Here is a 16,276-nt window from a genome sequence, read left to right as displayed (position 1 = left end):
GCCTGGCATCCTTATGCAGACTCTTGTGTCATATAAAACTCACATTAAATCTGTAGGTTTTTCTCCTGTTAATCCATCTTACATCAATTTAATTCTCAGGCCCAGCCAAAGACCTTAAGAAGGGAGAGGTAATGTTTTGCTTTCCCTACACCATCACCCTAGAAAGTTTCCTTTTGTCCCTTTCCAGTCAACCACCTCCCCAAGAAGCAATCACTGTTCTGATTTCTATCCCTGTGGATTTGTTCTGCAACATCACTGTCCAATGGGACTTTCTGCAACGATGAAAATGTTCCATGTCTTCACGGTCCAGTACAACAGCCAATGGCTACATGCAGCTATTAAGCACTTGAAATGTGGCTAGTGCAACTAAAGAAATGAAATTTTTATTCTACCTAATTTTAATTAATTTAAATTTAGATAGCCACACAAGGCTAGTAGCTACCATATTGGATAGCTCCAGCTCTTTTTTTGTGCTTTTGATAGTTTACATTGTTGTGTGCCTCACCAGTTAGTTTCTTACTGCTGAATGAGGTTTTTAAAATTTTTAAATTTATTTTTAATTGAGGTAAAATATATATAACAGAGAATGGACCATTTTAACCTCATTTTTAAAAATTGAGATGGTGTCTCACTCTGTTTCCCAGGTGGAGTGCAGTGGTGCAATCATAGTTCACTGCATCCTTGGCCTCCTGGGCACAAGTATCCTCCCGCCTCAGCCTCCCAAGTAGCTGGGACTATAGGCGCACACCACCATGCCTGGTGAATTTTTAAATTGTTTTGTAGAGATATGGTCTCACTATGTTGCCTGGGCTGGTCTCAAATTTTCAGGCTCAAGCTATCCTTCTGCCTCAGCCTCCTTGAGTGCTGGGATTATAGCAGTAAGCTACTACATCTGGCCCCATTTTAACCATTTTTAAGTGTAGGTTCAATGGCATAAAGTACATTCAACATTGTTGTGCAACAATCACCACCATCCATCTCTGGAACTTTTCCCCTTCCCCAGCTGAAACTCCGTACCTTTTAAACAATGACTCCCTGTCCCCTTCCCTCAGCTCCTGGCAACCATCATTCCACTCACTTTCTGTTGCTGAGTATGTTTTTTACTGCTGGGTAGTTTTTTTTTAAAAGCTCAGTACTATCCCCTGCCTCCTTGATATTGCTCTGCTTTGTATATGAGTTGAATCCTTGAAAGTTAAATATGCACAAGACACAGTTCATCTATATGCCTTGGTTTCAGCATGTTCTCTTTGACTAGATGAGTCTTTAACCGCAGATCCATGCCTTCTGTTTCTTTGAATCCCACATTCCGAATGTACTTCCAAGCTGTTGGTATAGACAAGATGTCGGCTCATTGTGAACTCTTGGTACCTGATGGTGAAGTTGGGTAGGGCACCACATTTGCTGAATTTCCATGAGGTATCTGAGTCCAAGGCTTTAGAGTAGGTCATACCACAGGGAAGGGACTTTCCCAAGCAAACTGCTGGTTTTCCACCAAATCCATGAGGCTGAGCATGTGGTCACTTCCCTGATACTTCATCTTGATTGCATTCTAGATGATATGCCCAGCTGGGTTACACTCTCTAGCCATGTCAGGTATGGCCATGTGACTAAGTTTTGGCAACGGAACTGGAGCAGAAGTGTGCTGGGACTCAAGCTGAAGACACTGGACTAGTGTCTTCCACTATTTCCTCCTCCTTCTAGCTGGAACTTTGATACAACACCCTAAGTTGGGGATCACAGCAATGTGCTAGAGGACTGAAGGGCCACCCTCCCAGCCTGGGACTCTGGATGACTTCATGAAACAAGCCTGCCTACTTCCCTGGACTGTTATGTGAGAGGAAGATAATGATCTGTCTTGTATAAGCCATTTTATTTCAGGGCTAGCCTTTGCCCTAACTAATACAACCACAGACAAGGCTGAAATAGAATCTGGACCTCCTGATTCCCAGGCCATCCCTACACCATAGTACAAGGGGTATTAGATTGGAGGAGAAAGAGAAGTGAGTGTAGCAAAGTTATTCCCAGTGGCAGCAGGAGAAATGCCTCTGCTCTTGCCTGAAGGTACTTTCTGTCTGGGCCTCAGCCTTAACATCTCACCCCTGGGTGTTTGTGGTGGCTTCCTACTTGGTTTTTCTATGTCCAGCCTTTCTTATGCTGGCTAATCCTCCTTACCATAATCAGAACAGTCTTTCCAATACCTATGTGATCTCTGAAACAGACATTTTATCCAATAGCCATTCCTTTCCATTGTTTCCCTTCTTGGAAGAGCCTATCTTCCAAGATAGAAGTTGAAACATTAGTAATTTGTTCTCCAGTGTCCCTTACAGCAAGGATTTGCCATGTAGCCAATGGGACACATTGACATTGTTGTATATGGTAATTTTTATGTTTAACTTTTTGAGGCACTTCCAAACTGTTTTCCAAAGTGGCTGTACCATTTTACATTCCCACTAGTGATGAATGAGGGTTCCAATTTCTCCTCATCCTCCCCAACACTTGTTACTGTCTCTCTTTTATTACAGCCATCCTATTAGGTGTCTAGCCAATGAAAACTGTGGGTAAGTCTGTCAGGGGACTTTGGGGAAAGATTTTCCTCCCTAACAAAGAGATGTGTGTAATAAGGACATCACAAGAAAAGAAAACTACAGACAAATATCCCTTATGAATAAAGATGCGAAGATTCTCAACAAAATAGCAAACTGAATCCAGCAACATAAAAAAAAAACAAACTATACACCATGACCAGAAATGCAAGGATGGTTTAATATCCAAAAATCAATCCATAAAAATACACAACATCAATAGAAGAAGGAAAAACCACATGATCATCTCAACAGACACAGAAAAAGCATTTGACAAAATTTAACACCCTTTCATAATAAAAATGTTCAATAAACTAGGAATAAAAAAGAACTTCCTCAGTCTGATAAAGAACACCTATTAAAAAACCAACAGCTAATATAATATTTAATGATTAATGATTGAGGCTGGGTATGGTGATTTTCGCCTGTAATCCCAGCACTTTGGGAGGCTGAGGCAGGTGGACTGCTTGATCTCAGGAGTTTGAGACCAGCCTGGGCAACATGGTGAAACCCCATCTCTAAAAAACATATAAAAATTAGCCAGGTGTGGTGGTGTGTGCCTGTAGTCCCAGCTACTTGGGAGGCTGAGGTGGGATGGTCATTTGAGCCCAGGAGGCAGAGACTACAGTGAGCCAATATTGCACCATTGCACTCCAGCCTGGGTGACAGAGTGAGAACCTGTGTCAAAAATAAATAAATAAATGAATAAATAAATAAATAAATAAAGATTGAATGCTTTGTTCCTAAGATCAGGAACTAGACAAGAATGCCCATTATTACTATTTCTATTCAGCATTGTACTGGAGGCTCTGGCCAGTGCAATAAGGTAATAAAAGAAGCTAAAAGGCATCCAGATTTAAAAAGGAGAGGTAAACCATTTCTATATGCATATGACATGATCTTGAATATAGACAATACTAAGGAATCCACAAAAAACTATTAGAGCTAATAAACAAGCTCAGCAAAGTTGTAAGATATAATATAAATATACAAAAATTATTTATATACCCATACAATTATTTGTATAGGTATATATCTATACCTATACAGAATAATCTGAACATGAAATTAAAAACCAAACCTGTTTATAATAGTATTGAAAATAATAAAATAATTAGATATAAATTTAACAAAAGAAATGCAAGGCTTGTACACTGAAAACTACAAAACATTGCTGGAAAATACAAAAAGGTATAAATAAATGTAGAGATATACTATGTTCATGGATGAGATGACCTAATATTTTTTAAATGGCAACACTCTTCAAACTGATCTAAACTTTCAATAAAATCTTCATCAAAATCTGAATGGCATTTTTAGCAGAAATGGAAAAACAAATCCTAAAATGGTAGTAGCTTCTTGTTCAAGGCTCCTTGTCAGTGAGATAATCCTCCTGTCTTCACTGATCCTCCTGACCTTCACCTGATGCTGTTCTTTGGGGGAAAATGGAACACTGAAAAGCCAACACTTTTCTTTTTCTTTGTCTCTGGCCTTCACTATTACAGTAAGTGAACAAAGTCTTGACTATTAATTTCATTTGGCTTATTGTCCTAATGGACCATCTCAACACCTGGCATCTTGACAATCTTAAATTATTAAATATAAGAATCAAAATACAGATTGGCAGGGTATATATGTTGTTTATGATAAACTCATTTCAAATTCAACAATTTAGGTAGGTTGAAAGTAAGTGATCTAATAAGATATATTATGCAAACAGTTTAAAAAAGAGAAGTGGCTAAATGAATATCAAATACAGTGGACTTCAGAACCATGAAATTTACTAGAGTCAAAGCAGGATATTACATAAGAATAAAACGATCAATCCACCAGGAAGATAAAACAATATTAAATGTGCATGCACCAAGCAACAGAGCCTTAAATATGTAAAGCCAAAGCTAATAAAACTGAAAGGAGGAATAGATAAGTCCACAATTACAGTCAGGGGCATAAACAACCCAATCTCAACAATCAATTGAACTACTAGGTAGAAAATCAGTGAGGATTTAGAGGATCTCAACAACACCATTAAACAACAGTATCTAATAGGCACGTATAAAATACTCCAACCAACAACACAGAATACACATTAGTTTCAAGAACCCAAGAAATATATACCAACATAGACATATCCTGGACCATGAAAGAAACCTCAGCAAATTTAAGAGAATTGTAATTATAGAGTATGTTCTCTGACAAAAATGGAATAAACCTACAAATCAGTAATATAAAAGCAGAAAATCTCTAAACATGTGGAAATTAAGCAACATACTCCTAAATAATCTATGGCTCAAAGAAGTTTAAAGGGAAATTTAAAAACTACATAAAACCAAATAAAAGTAAAAATACAAGGTACCAAAAATATGTGGGATGCAGCAAAAGTAATGCTGAGAGGAAAATTCATAGCACTAAATGCTTAACTGGAAAAGATGAAAGGTCTCAAATTAGCAATTTAAGTTAGTATCTCTAGAAACTAGAAAAAGAAGAGCAACATAAATTCAAAGCTAGCATAAGGAAAGAAACAGTAAAAATCAGGGCAGATATAAATAAAATCGAAAACAGAAAAACAACAGAAAAAATGCAAAAAAGCTGATTTATTAAATAAAATTGATAAGCCTCTAGCAAGATGAAAAATAAAAAGAGAGAAGATACAAATCACCAGTATCACAAATGAAACAGGGAATGCCAGTATAGATCTTGTAACCATTAAAAAGATAATAAGGAAATACTGTAAATAAATTGATGCTCATAAATTTGATAACTTAGAAGAAATGAAACAATTCCTCAAAAATAAAAAAACTTCCAAAACCCAACCAGGATGAAGCAGATAGTTTGGTCAGTCCTAAAATCATTAAAATGGCCGGGCATGGTGGCTCATGCCTGTAATCCCAGCACTTTGGGAGGCTGAGGTGGGTGGATCACCTGAGGTCAGGAGTTTGAGACCAGCCTGGCCAACCTGGTGAAACCCCATCTCTACTAAAAATTTAAACATTAGCTGAGCATGGTGGCGGATGCCTGTAATCCCAGCTACTCAGGAGGCTGAGGCAGGAGAATCACTTGAACCTGGGAGGTGGAGGTTGCAGGGAGCCAATATTGTGCCATTGCACTCCAGCCTGGGTGACAAAGTGAGACCCTGTCTCAAAAAAAAAAAAAAAAAAAAAAATTAAAATAACTGAATTCATAATTAAAATGCTCCAAAGCTGGATAATTCTACCAAACATTTGAAAAAACACCAATTTTACCCAATCTCCTCCATAAAATAGAATCAGAGGAAACACTTCTCAATTCATTTGATGAGGCCGGTGTTATGAGACAAAATAAAAAGAAAGGAAATTACAGACCAATATCTCTTATTAATTTTGATGCAAAAATCCTTGACAAAATATAAGCAAGCCAAATCCAACAATGTATAAAAATAATTATTCACCATTATGAAGTTAGATTTATTACAGCTATGGTAATTCAACATTCAAAAATCAATCAATTCACTGTATCAACAAGCTAAAGAAAGAAAAGCACATAATCATATGAATTGATGCAAAAAGAAAGCATCTGACAAAATCCAAAACTCATTAAGTCTCCCAGCAAGTCATAAATAGTGCAGAATTATTTCAACTTGATAAAGAACATGTAAAATAATTATACAAAACGAAAAATCCACAGCTAATATACTTAATGGTGAAAGACTGCTTTCCTCTTACAATGCTTTCCTAATGGCGCTTTCCTTCTAAGACGGAAACAAGGATGCTCTGTCTTACCACTCTTATTCTACACAATACTGGAAGGTCTAGCCACTGCAACAAGGCAAGAAAAGGAAATAAAATGCCTAACATCACAAAAGAAGAAATAAAACTGTACAATTTATAGATAATCTGTTTGTAGAAAATCTAGAGGAATTTAAAATTCAACAAACAAACTCCCACTAAAAAGTGGGTTCACAAAGTCATAAGACACTAGATAAACACACAAACTTCAGTCACATTTCTACACACTAGCAATGAATCTATGGAACAAAACTTTAAACCACAATACCACTTATAATCTCCCCAAAGAAAACGAAATATTTAGCAAAACATGCATAGTATATGTATGCTGAAAATGATAAAATACCAGATAAAAGAAATAAAAGATATAAATAAATGAAAATACTGTGTTTACAGATTGTAAGTCTCAACATAGTAAAGATATCAGTTTTCCCCAAATTTATCTGTAGGTTCAATGTTCATATCAAAATCCCAGCAAGATTTTTTGTAGCTATAGATACGTTTATTTTCCAGTTTATAAAGACATGTATAGTCTCTAAAATAGCTAAAATAACCTTGACAAACAGGAATAAAGTGGGAGGAATCAATCTACTCAATATTAAGGTTTACAGTATAGCTACAGTAATCAAGACAGCTTGGTAGTTTCTTATAAAATGAAACATGCAACTATTATATGATCTAGCAACTGCACTCTTGAGCATTTCAGAGAACTGAAAACATGTTCACTCGAAAGTCTGTACACCTATGTTCACAGTAGCTTTATTCATAGGAACTAATAACTAGAAACAACCCAGATGTCTTTCAGTGGGTGAATGGTTCAGTAAACTACAGTACATATATATCATTAAATACTCCTTAGCAATAAAAAGCAATGAACTGCTGGTAGGTGCAACAACTTGGATGAATCTCCAAGGAATTATGCTGTGTGAAAAAAAGTCAATTGCAAAAGGTTACATACTGTAGGATTCCATTAATATTTATTCCGTAAGTATTTATTTTTGCAATAATAAAAATTTTAAAATGGAGATCAGATTAGTTAGTGCTTGTCAGGGCTTAAGGGTGGGTAGGGAGTGGCTGAAGGAGGAAAACAGGTATGATTATAAAAGAATAAAGTCCTTTGATATCTTTGTGATGATGAAGGTGTCTATTGTGATTGCAGTGGTGAATATACACACCTATGCCTGTGATAAAATTTGCATAGAACTAAATACACACCACACAAACACACACACACACACACACACACACAATGAGTACATGTAAAAGTAGGAAAATCTGAATAAGATGGGTGGATTCTATCAATGAAAATATCCTGGTCATGATATTATACTACAGTTTTGCAAAATGTTATCATTGGGGAAAACTAGGTAAAGGGCATATATGGGATGTGTCTGTATTATTTCTTAAAGTCTAATTATTTCAATAAATATTTTAATTTAAAAAAGAAGTAAAATACATCTGCCTACTTTCTGATCCGGTAAATCTGCTTCTAGAAATATATTGAATGGAAATATTTGCATGAGACAGGGCAATGGAGGTGGGGGGAAGGGTTAGATTCTGATCAGTGTTGAAGCTAGAGCCACCACAACTTACCAAGGAATTGAGAGTATCCCCACATCTCTGGCCCAGTCTCCTCATGGTTTCCTGGCTTCACGCTGCAACGTCTAATCCATTTGCCATTCTGTAGCTGAGATGATCTTCTACAAACTCACCCTGACCGTAGAGCCTTCTATGGTCCCCCACTGCCCTCAAAAGCCAGCATTCTTTCCCCTGGCATAAGAGATACTTCATGATCTGGCCTCTCTGACTCATGCTCAGTCCTGTTCTGCAACTCCCCTGACTCACTGCATTCCCTCTTGACACGAGGCCTGCGCAGATGCTGTTCCCTCAGCCTGGAAGACCTCAGTCTGGGTGACTCATGCTCACTCTTTAAGTCCCTGGTCAGACAGCACTTCTTCCAGGAAGCCAGCCTGACCTTCTCAGCAGGGTTCTAAGACCCATATTTCCTGCCTAATCACAGCCCTTTGCAAAAGTGAGTAATGGTTGTCTCCTTACTGGCTAGGCACAGGGTGGGGGCTCAGATTGTGATTCTTCCAAGTAGAGGGGCTCCCCATTGGCTCAGGACTAAGTCCAGATTCTGCACCATGTTCAGGAGATCCTGTAGCATCTGACCTCTCCTGACCTCCCAGCCCTGGATCTAGCCCCCATCTCTCCACTACTTCCTTTATTCAGCCTGTTGACTTTTAATAGTTCTTCTAACTCTCCTCATGGTCTTCTCTCAAGGCCTTTGTTGATACTGTTTTCTCTGCCCTGACATGCCTCCTTCTTCCCATTTTCACCTGGGTACCTCCAACCCATCCTTTCCACTTCAGTGGGAGGTTTCCCTGACTGCCTGGGCCAGGTGAAGGCCTCTGTTATGACGTTTCCCATGGTACTGTGTGTCTCCTTCCTTCCAATGCACATCATACTTTGTCATTCATTATTTTTTGCCTGTACTTACACCAGAATGTGAACCCCATGAAGGCAGAGCAATTTATGTCTTGCTCACTGCTGAATAGTGCATGGCATCTAGTAGGAGCTCAGGACATGTTTGTTGAATAAATGATTAATTTCCCTCCTCAGAGACAAATGCAGGCATGTGGCTTGCCCAGTTGACCCGGGGTCTTTGTGAAGTGGACAGCAATTCTGGGCACCAGCTGCATGACAGGTACTCTCGAAACCTCACTTATTCCTCACCATAACCCCTTGTGATAAGTTTATCATTCTCATTCTACAGACGGGTAACTGAGGCTCCAAGAGAAGAAATAACATCTGCAGAATCACTGCTGGTAAGTGGAGAGTCAGGATTTAAACCCAACTCTCTGGCCTTTGAAATTGGTTTCTTACCACAAAAAGGCACTGCCTCTTGGTGGTAAGAAACCAACTGGTTTTTTCAGATGACCCTGGGAGCTAAGAGAACCAATGCTTCTTGCATGCCCGTTCTGTGCCAGACACTGACATGCTGATCTTGCTCAGGCTCACCACAGCCCTGTGCAGTGGGAATTAGAGGAAGAGCCTGAAACCCTGAGAAGCGAAGCCACTCACCGAGATCACATAGCTGAGAAGTGCTGAGCCAGGATTTACCCCAGGGTGTTCTGACTCCATGGCTGGTGGACTCAGGCAGAGTGGCTACATATTGGTGCCACCTCCCACTTCCTGGACATACCAGCATGATGACACCAGGCACTGGAAGCTCCCACTAGGCCTGCAGGGTGAGTACAGAAAAAGACAAAGATCCCTTGAGTCGTCTGGGTGAGAAAAGGCAGGGAATGACAGGCACAGTGTGGTGCGCTAGTGATGGCCTGTGCACAGATGGGGCTTTGCCAGTCCCTTTACAGGGTGGGCTCTGGAGATAACTGAATCTGGAGAAAGTATAGATCTGAAGCCCTGTCCCCAGCTTGCACAGAGCTGCAAATCACAGGGTTACACGTGTTTCCTGCCTTCCTGGTGTGAAAGTGGCTGAAGAAAGTGTGAGGCCAGCCTCGGTTTCCCCATCCCAGAAGGGGAAGATGCCCTTAGAAGTTGCCCCTGCCCTTCTGGAGACCCTCTTGAGACTGCAAGATTGGCCTGAAGGAAGAGGTCATCAGGTCTTTGCCAATTGGTCCCTGGGGCCCAGAGAGGGGCAGAAACTAGCCCAAAGTCACACAGGGATGCTTGGTTGGCCCAGAATTGGGGCAGGCTTTGGAATCCCCACCCAGTGCTCTTTTTGCTGCCTCAGGCTGCACTTATGCTACCCTGTTTCACTTGGAAGGGCAAGGAGATGAAGAAGAAGCCACTGAGCAATAGGGTATAGGGGCGATGGTGGAGGGTGTGCTGTAGGCTGGGGAAGAGAGTAGTGAGGATGCTGCCAGGGAGCTGAGGGGCCAGGGAGGGGAGGGCTGTCTTAGTTATGTCAGGTTGGGGTGTGTCACGCACTTGTGATCTCAGTCTCATGCTCTCATCTTGAAGGAACAGCACCCAGATTTTCCTTTAGGGAGTCCCCTCCCAACTGCCCCTAAGTCCACTCCCCATCCCCAGCTTCAAGGCTTAGCCCATCAGTAAACTTCATCCCCCTGGTTACAGTGATTGGTTTAGGCAGGGTCATATGACTCCATTTGAGCAATGAGAGGCAGCCCTGGGATTGTTGCTGGAACCTCTGTGAAAGGGGAGGAGGCTGGAAGGATGTAATACAGTAGCTGCTGCTGATCATCTTGCCACCACAAGGGAAAGTCATCTGGCAAAGAGGTCAAGATAATGATAGCAGGGTTGAGAGCCTGAGGCAAGGACAGATTCCTGAGGATATTGTCTGGGCATCTGACAGTGGGTCATCCTGGCTGCCCTGTTTCCCAGCCTGCAGTACATCCTCCACCATCACCCCTATATCCTGTTGCTCAGGCATCCAGCCATGCCTGAACAGCTATGGAATTTCCAGTTTTGTGAACCAATATAGTCTCTCTTTGGTTAAGGCAGTTTGAGTTGTGTGTCCATCATTTGCAATTAAAAGATTTCTGCTACAAAGCCCTCATGGATCTGCATTTTTTCTCTCAGGTCTCTTCTATCACTAGAGAGTTGTGGACTTTTGGTAAAGGAGTTAATAATACTACTCACAATTCATTTCTTCATTCAATAAATATTATTGTTTACTTCATATGTTCCATGCTCTGTGTTTTGTGGGGAGCAAAAGAGAAGTTCCCATTTTTGTTTATGTTAAAAACAAAACAAGACAAGACAAAAACAAATTAACAAGTGAATACATACAGATTATAAAATGAAGTGATGTGAAGAAAAAAACTGCTGAGAAAGAATAATAAGGTAGGAGGGGGCTACTTGAGATCAGGTGGTCACGCTGAGAGTTGAGAGTGGAAAGGAGCAGCTGGGAAGGTGTCTGGGAGAAGGCTGTTCTAGGAGGCAGAAACAGCAGGAACCAGAAGCTTGAGGAAAGACTGTTCACTAGAAGAACAGAAGGAAAGCCAGAGAGGCTGGACAAGAATAGCGATGGGAAGCTGACTGGAGTGTAGAGAGAAGCCTAGGCAGACCTAATAGGGCCTTGTGGGTTTGGATGTAAATCAGTCAAAGAAGCCACTGTTGTTGCCTCCTCTCTCATAGAAAGAGAACCCCTGATTTACTTATTTTTATTATTTCTTTAAACTGTTAACTTTTATTTTAGATACAGGGGCTACATGTACAGGTTTGTTACATGGGTATATGGCATGATGCTGAGGTTTGGGGTATGGTTCCCATCATCTGGGTAGTAAGCATAGTACCCAACATATAGTTTTTTCACCCACGCCCCTTCCTTATTTCTCCCCATCAGTAGTCCACTGTGTCTTCTGGAGTGTCTGTTGTTGCCATGTTTATGTTCATGTGTGTTGTTCCCATGTTTATGTCTATGTGTGTTGTTCCCAATGTTTAACTCCCACTTATAAGTGAGAACATGTGGTATCTGGTTTTCTGTTCTTGCATTAGTTTGCTTAGGATTATGGCCTCCGGATGCATCCACGTTGCTACAAAGGACATGATTTCATCCTATTTTATGGCTGCATAGTATTCCATGGTGTATATGTATCATGTTTTCTTTATATAATCCACTACTGATGGCACCTAGGTTGATTCCATGTCTTTGCTACTGTGAATAGTGTGGCAATAAAGATATGAGTACACGTGTCTTTTTGATAGAATGATTTATTTTCCTTCAGGTGTATACCCAGTAATGGGATTGCTGGGTTAAATGGTAGCTCTGTTTTTAGTTCTTTGAGAAATCTCCAAACTGCTTTCCACAGTGGCTGAACTAATTTACATTTCCACAAACAGTGTATAAGGGTTCTCTTTTCTCTGCAGCCTCGCCAGCATCTGTTGTTTTTTACTTTTAATAATAGCAATTCTGACTGGTGTGAGATGGTATCTCACTGTGGTTTTGGTTTGCATTTCTCTGATGATTAGTGATGATGAATATTTTTTCAAGTGTTTGTTGGCCACTTGTATATCTTCTTTTGAGAAGTATCTGCTCATGTCTGTGTGTCCATGCTGCAGGCTTTCCTGTCACCTTTTCACAGACAGGGAAGCAGAGGCCAGTGGGCCCCTCCTTACTGTGTTCTCCAGAGAGTTGGTGAGCAGGAAGCTGCTGTTGCCATCAAGGAAGCCATTGTCCCATGAGCCATTGAACTCCACCAAGCCCTAGTTCATGCCGCTGTGGAAGTGGCTCCCCAGCGTCCCCTAGATGTGGGCTTCTACTAGCGTGCAGACAACTTCCATGTCTATGCCTGCGGAAGTGAGTGACATAGACCAGCAGGACTTACTTCCTGGTCCCAGGATGAAGTAAAGAAACCAGCAGATGGTGCCAAAGGCAACCTCTAGTTACCTTTGCTGCTCATTAGCATAAGACACTCCCACTAATGCCACGACAGTTTACAAATGCCATGGCAACGAGCTGCAAGTTACCACCCCTTTCCATGGCAACGACTCAGCAGTTGTTCTTTTCTAGAGCATTCTGAATAACACACCCCTTAATTTGCATGTAATTTAAAACGTTTGCATCTGGTAAAGATCTCAAATGTGTTTAACACGATTGTGGTAGTCATTTCACAATGTATATGTGTATCAAGTCATGTTGCACACCATAAATTTACACAATTTTGTCAATCATACCTCAAGGAAGCTGGGGAAAAAAAATCACATACCACAAATTCACTCTTTTAAAACATGCAATTAAGTAGTTTTAGTATATTTACAGAATTGTACAACCATTATCACTATTAATTCTAGCATATTTTAATCACCCCAGAAAGAAACCGTGTACCCATTAGTAGTCACTCCCCAATCCTCTCTCCCTCTAGCCTGTGGCAACAAGTTGTAGCATGCATAATATTCCATTGTACGGTTACACCACATTTTTGCTTATCCATCAGTTAATGCACATTTGGATAGTTTCTACCTTTTTGCTATTGGGAACAGTGCTGCTGTGAACAGCCTGTGTACATTTTTGTCTGACACTTGTTTTCAATTCCTTGGTCATATACGTAGGAGTAGAATTGCTGGATCCTATGATAACTCTGTTATCATAACTTTTTGAGGAACTGCTAAACTGTTTTCCAAAAGGGCTGCACCATTTTACATTCCCACTTTCATTGCATGAGGGTCCTAATTTCTCTATATTCTCTCCAACACTTGTTGTTGTCTTTTTTTATTATAGCTATCCTAATGAGCGCAAAGCGGTATCTCCATGTGGTTTTCATTTGCATTTAAAGATTACTAATGAATTAGTCTGGTGTGGTGGTTTGTGCCTGTAGTCCCAGCTACTCAGGAAGCTGAGGCACAAGAATCACTAGAATCTGGGAGACAGAGGTTGCGGTGAGCTGAAATCTTGCCACTGCACTCCAACATGGGCAAGAGAGCGAGACTCTGTCTTAAAAAAAAAAAAAAAGAAAAGAAATTTAGTACTACTAAGAAGCACATTTTCATGCTGATTTGTTTGTTTTAAAGATGCCAAAGATCTAGATGGGTTTTTGTGTGTGAAATTTTCTGATTTTAAAATGTTGGTCCCAGATCATGGGGTGCTCAGAGCAGCAGGCTTCCCATGCTGGAGGGCCACGCCTTCCCCTGGCCAGGCCTGCTCAGCATTGGCTTATGTTTGGCCCATGTTTGCCAACCACCTCCTTCAGTTCCCTGTTGTTCCCTCCATGTCAGTCACTCTGGATTTCGTCCATTCCTCACACATAGCAAGTTCTTTTCCACCCCAGGTTCTCTGCACTTGCTGTTCCTTCTGCCAAGCACACTTTCTCCCCAAATCTCTGCTTGGTTGGTTTTTCATCACGCAGGTCTCAGCTCAAATGTCAAGTCCTCAGAGTTGCGATCCCTGGCTACCCTAACATAGCCCCAAAATTTGCCGCTAGTAACTTCCCATTTCTATTTCATTGTCTTCAGAGAACTATTATCAGTATTACTTACTGTGTGTTATTTGCTTCAATCCCTGGTCTCTACAGGATTATTTCCAGATTGTATACTTCTATAAATTCACATGTACTCAAGTCCTTCCGTTGTGGAATCCCTGGATTCATTCTTTCTTTCTTTCCTTCTTTCTTTCTTTCTTTCTTTCTTTCTTTCTTTCTTTCTTTCTTTCTTTCTTTCTTTCTTTCTTTCTTTCTTCCTTTCTCTTTCTTTCTCTCTTTTCTTTTTCTTTCTTTCTTTCTCTTTCTCTCTTTCTTTCTTTTCTTTCTCTCTTTCTTTCTTTCTTTCTTTCTTTCTTTCTTTCTTTTCTTTCTTTTCTTTTCTTTCTTTCCACTATTCCATTCATTACCTTTCCACTGTTTCCATTAATCCATCCATGCTAAGTTCCTTTCTATTTTATTTATTCGTCCATTTTCTCATGCAATCACCCCACAGTTCCATCATTATTTCAAACTCCTTCCATGCTCATTTACTATCTACCCCACTAAGATATAAACTGTAAGAGCAGAAATCATGTCTCTTATTCCTGCTTCTGGCAGGGTGCCCTGCCATGAGGGTGCTTATCGTGTTGTGAATGAGTAAATAAGCTACAGATGAGGAAAACGTGGCTTTGAGACGTTAAGTCACTTGCCCAAAGTCCCACAGTTAATTAGTGGAAAAGCCACAACAGGAAAGGTTTTCTATGTGCAGATCCTGCAGCCCAGGAAGGAGAGACTTGCCTGAGTCTAACAGCAAGACAGGAAGAAAACACAGGCCGCCAAGGTCTTTCCGTGGGATGCTGAATGAGGTTGGCACTGGGGGCCTGTCAAGCTCCAGGAGCCTGTCTGCAGTCGGTCTCAGCTGAGGGAGACCCTCCACCTCCAGGGAGTTGGTCAACCAGACCTGGCTCCTCCAGAAGCCTCCATAGATGAAGGGCCCCGGGAAATCCCCAAAGAGATTTCTGGAGGCCAGAGGTAGGAGGACAATTCAGCATCCAGAGGAGAAAGGACTTTCTAACAGGCAGAGCAGCGATGAGGGAAGGACAGGTGGTGAACTGCCCATTGCCTGAGGGAGATAAGCAGAGATGAGTGTCAGGAGAGGACCAGCTCCACTTAGCTCTGCCGCACGTTACACTCAGGAAGGAGGCTGGGGGAGCGCTGGCAAAACTCAGGAGAGGAAGAGGCATCATTGCCCAGTCTAGTGTATGTGACATTTGACTGAATCACTGGGACCGGTGGGAGCAATGATAATGCAGCTTTATTTTGACCTCCCAGTGTCCACACACCCTGATGGGTGAACTGGAATCTTCACAGGCATTGAGACGGAATCTAGGGCAGGTCCCAGTGACTCTGGTAATTGTAAGTCTTCCTGTCACTTTTTCCCCTCAAAGAGCTTTAATTCATCTATTCATAAAAATAAATTTCTGCAATGATAAAAATGTACCAGAAGCAAGTCAAAAGACAAAAACAGAATAGGAAAAAAAAAATTGTGATTCATATCTCAAAGTGTACATCTCCCTGATCCTGAGACATTAGTTTCTTATAGATAAGTGAACAGAGGATATGAACAAAAGTTCACAGAAAGGAGGATGCAATGGCTTCTGATTGCACGAAAAGAGACTCAACATCCTTCATAATCAGGAAAATGTTAAGACAAACTGCTGGGGTCAGACCTGGTTCTGGGCAAGAGGGAGTAATAAGCATGTTCCACCCCACCTCTCCTGCTGAAGGTGCTATAAAACCTGGACAGGATGCACAGGCCAGCTATGTGAGGACTGTGAAAAGTAAATGGTAGAAGGTAACTTGAAGAAGATCAGAATTCAAAGTACCATCCTGAGTTTACCTTTTTGCCCCCTTCTTGTTTCCTGGCTAGAACAAAATGCAGCCTGGAAGTGGGGACTGGGACCACACAGGAGAACTCCAGTAGAAGCCCTCTAGTGCTGGCTCAAGGACCAGGAAAGGAATTTCTAATGCCACCCTCCTGCCCTAA

General features: G+C 41.0%; 1 long non-coding RNA gene across 1 annotated transcript; it reads left to right on the top strand.

The window, feature by feature from the left end:
- The first annotated feature begins 7,422 nt into the window (after positions 1-7,422).
- On the top strand, positions 7,423-9,597 carry LOC110740520. The gene is made up of 2 exons (XR_002515165.2): positions 7,423-9,174; positions 9,362-9,597. It is a non-coding gene; the product is annotated as an uncharacterized LOC110740520 (long non-coding RNA).
- The last annotated feature ends 6,679 nt before the right edge of the window (positions 9,598-16,276 follow it).

Source organism: Papio anubis, chromosome 16 (genome assembly GCF_008728515.1).
Source record: "Papio anubis isolate 15944 chromosome 16, Panubis1.0, whole genome shotgun sequence".
Taxonomy (NCBI): domain Eukaryota; kingdom Metazoa; phylum Chordata; class Mammalia; order Primates; family Cercopithecidae; genus Papio; species Papio anubis.
This window is presented reverse-complemented; position numbering and strand designations above follow the sequence as displayed.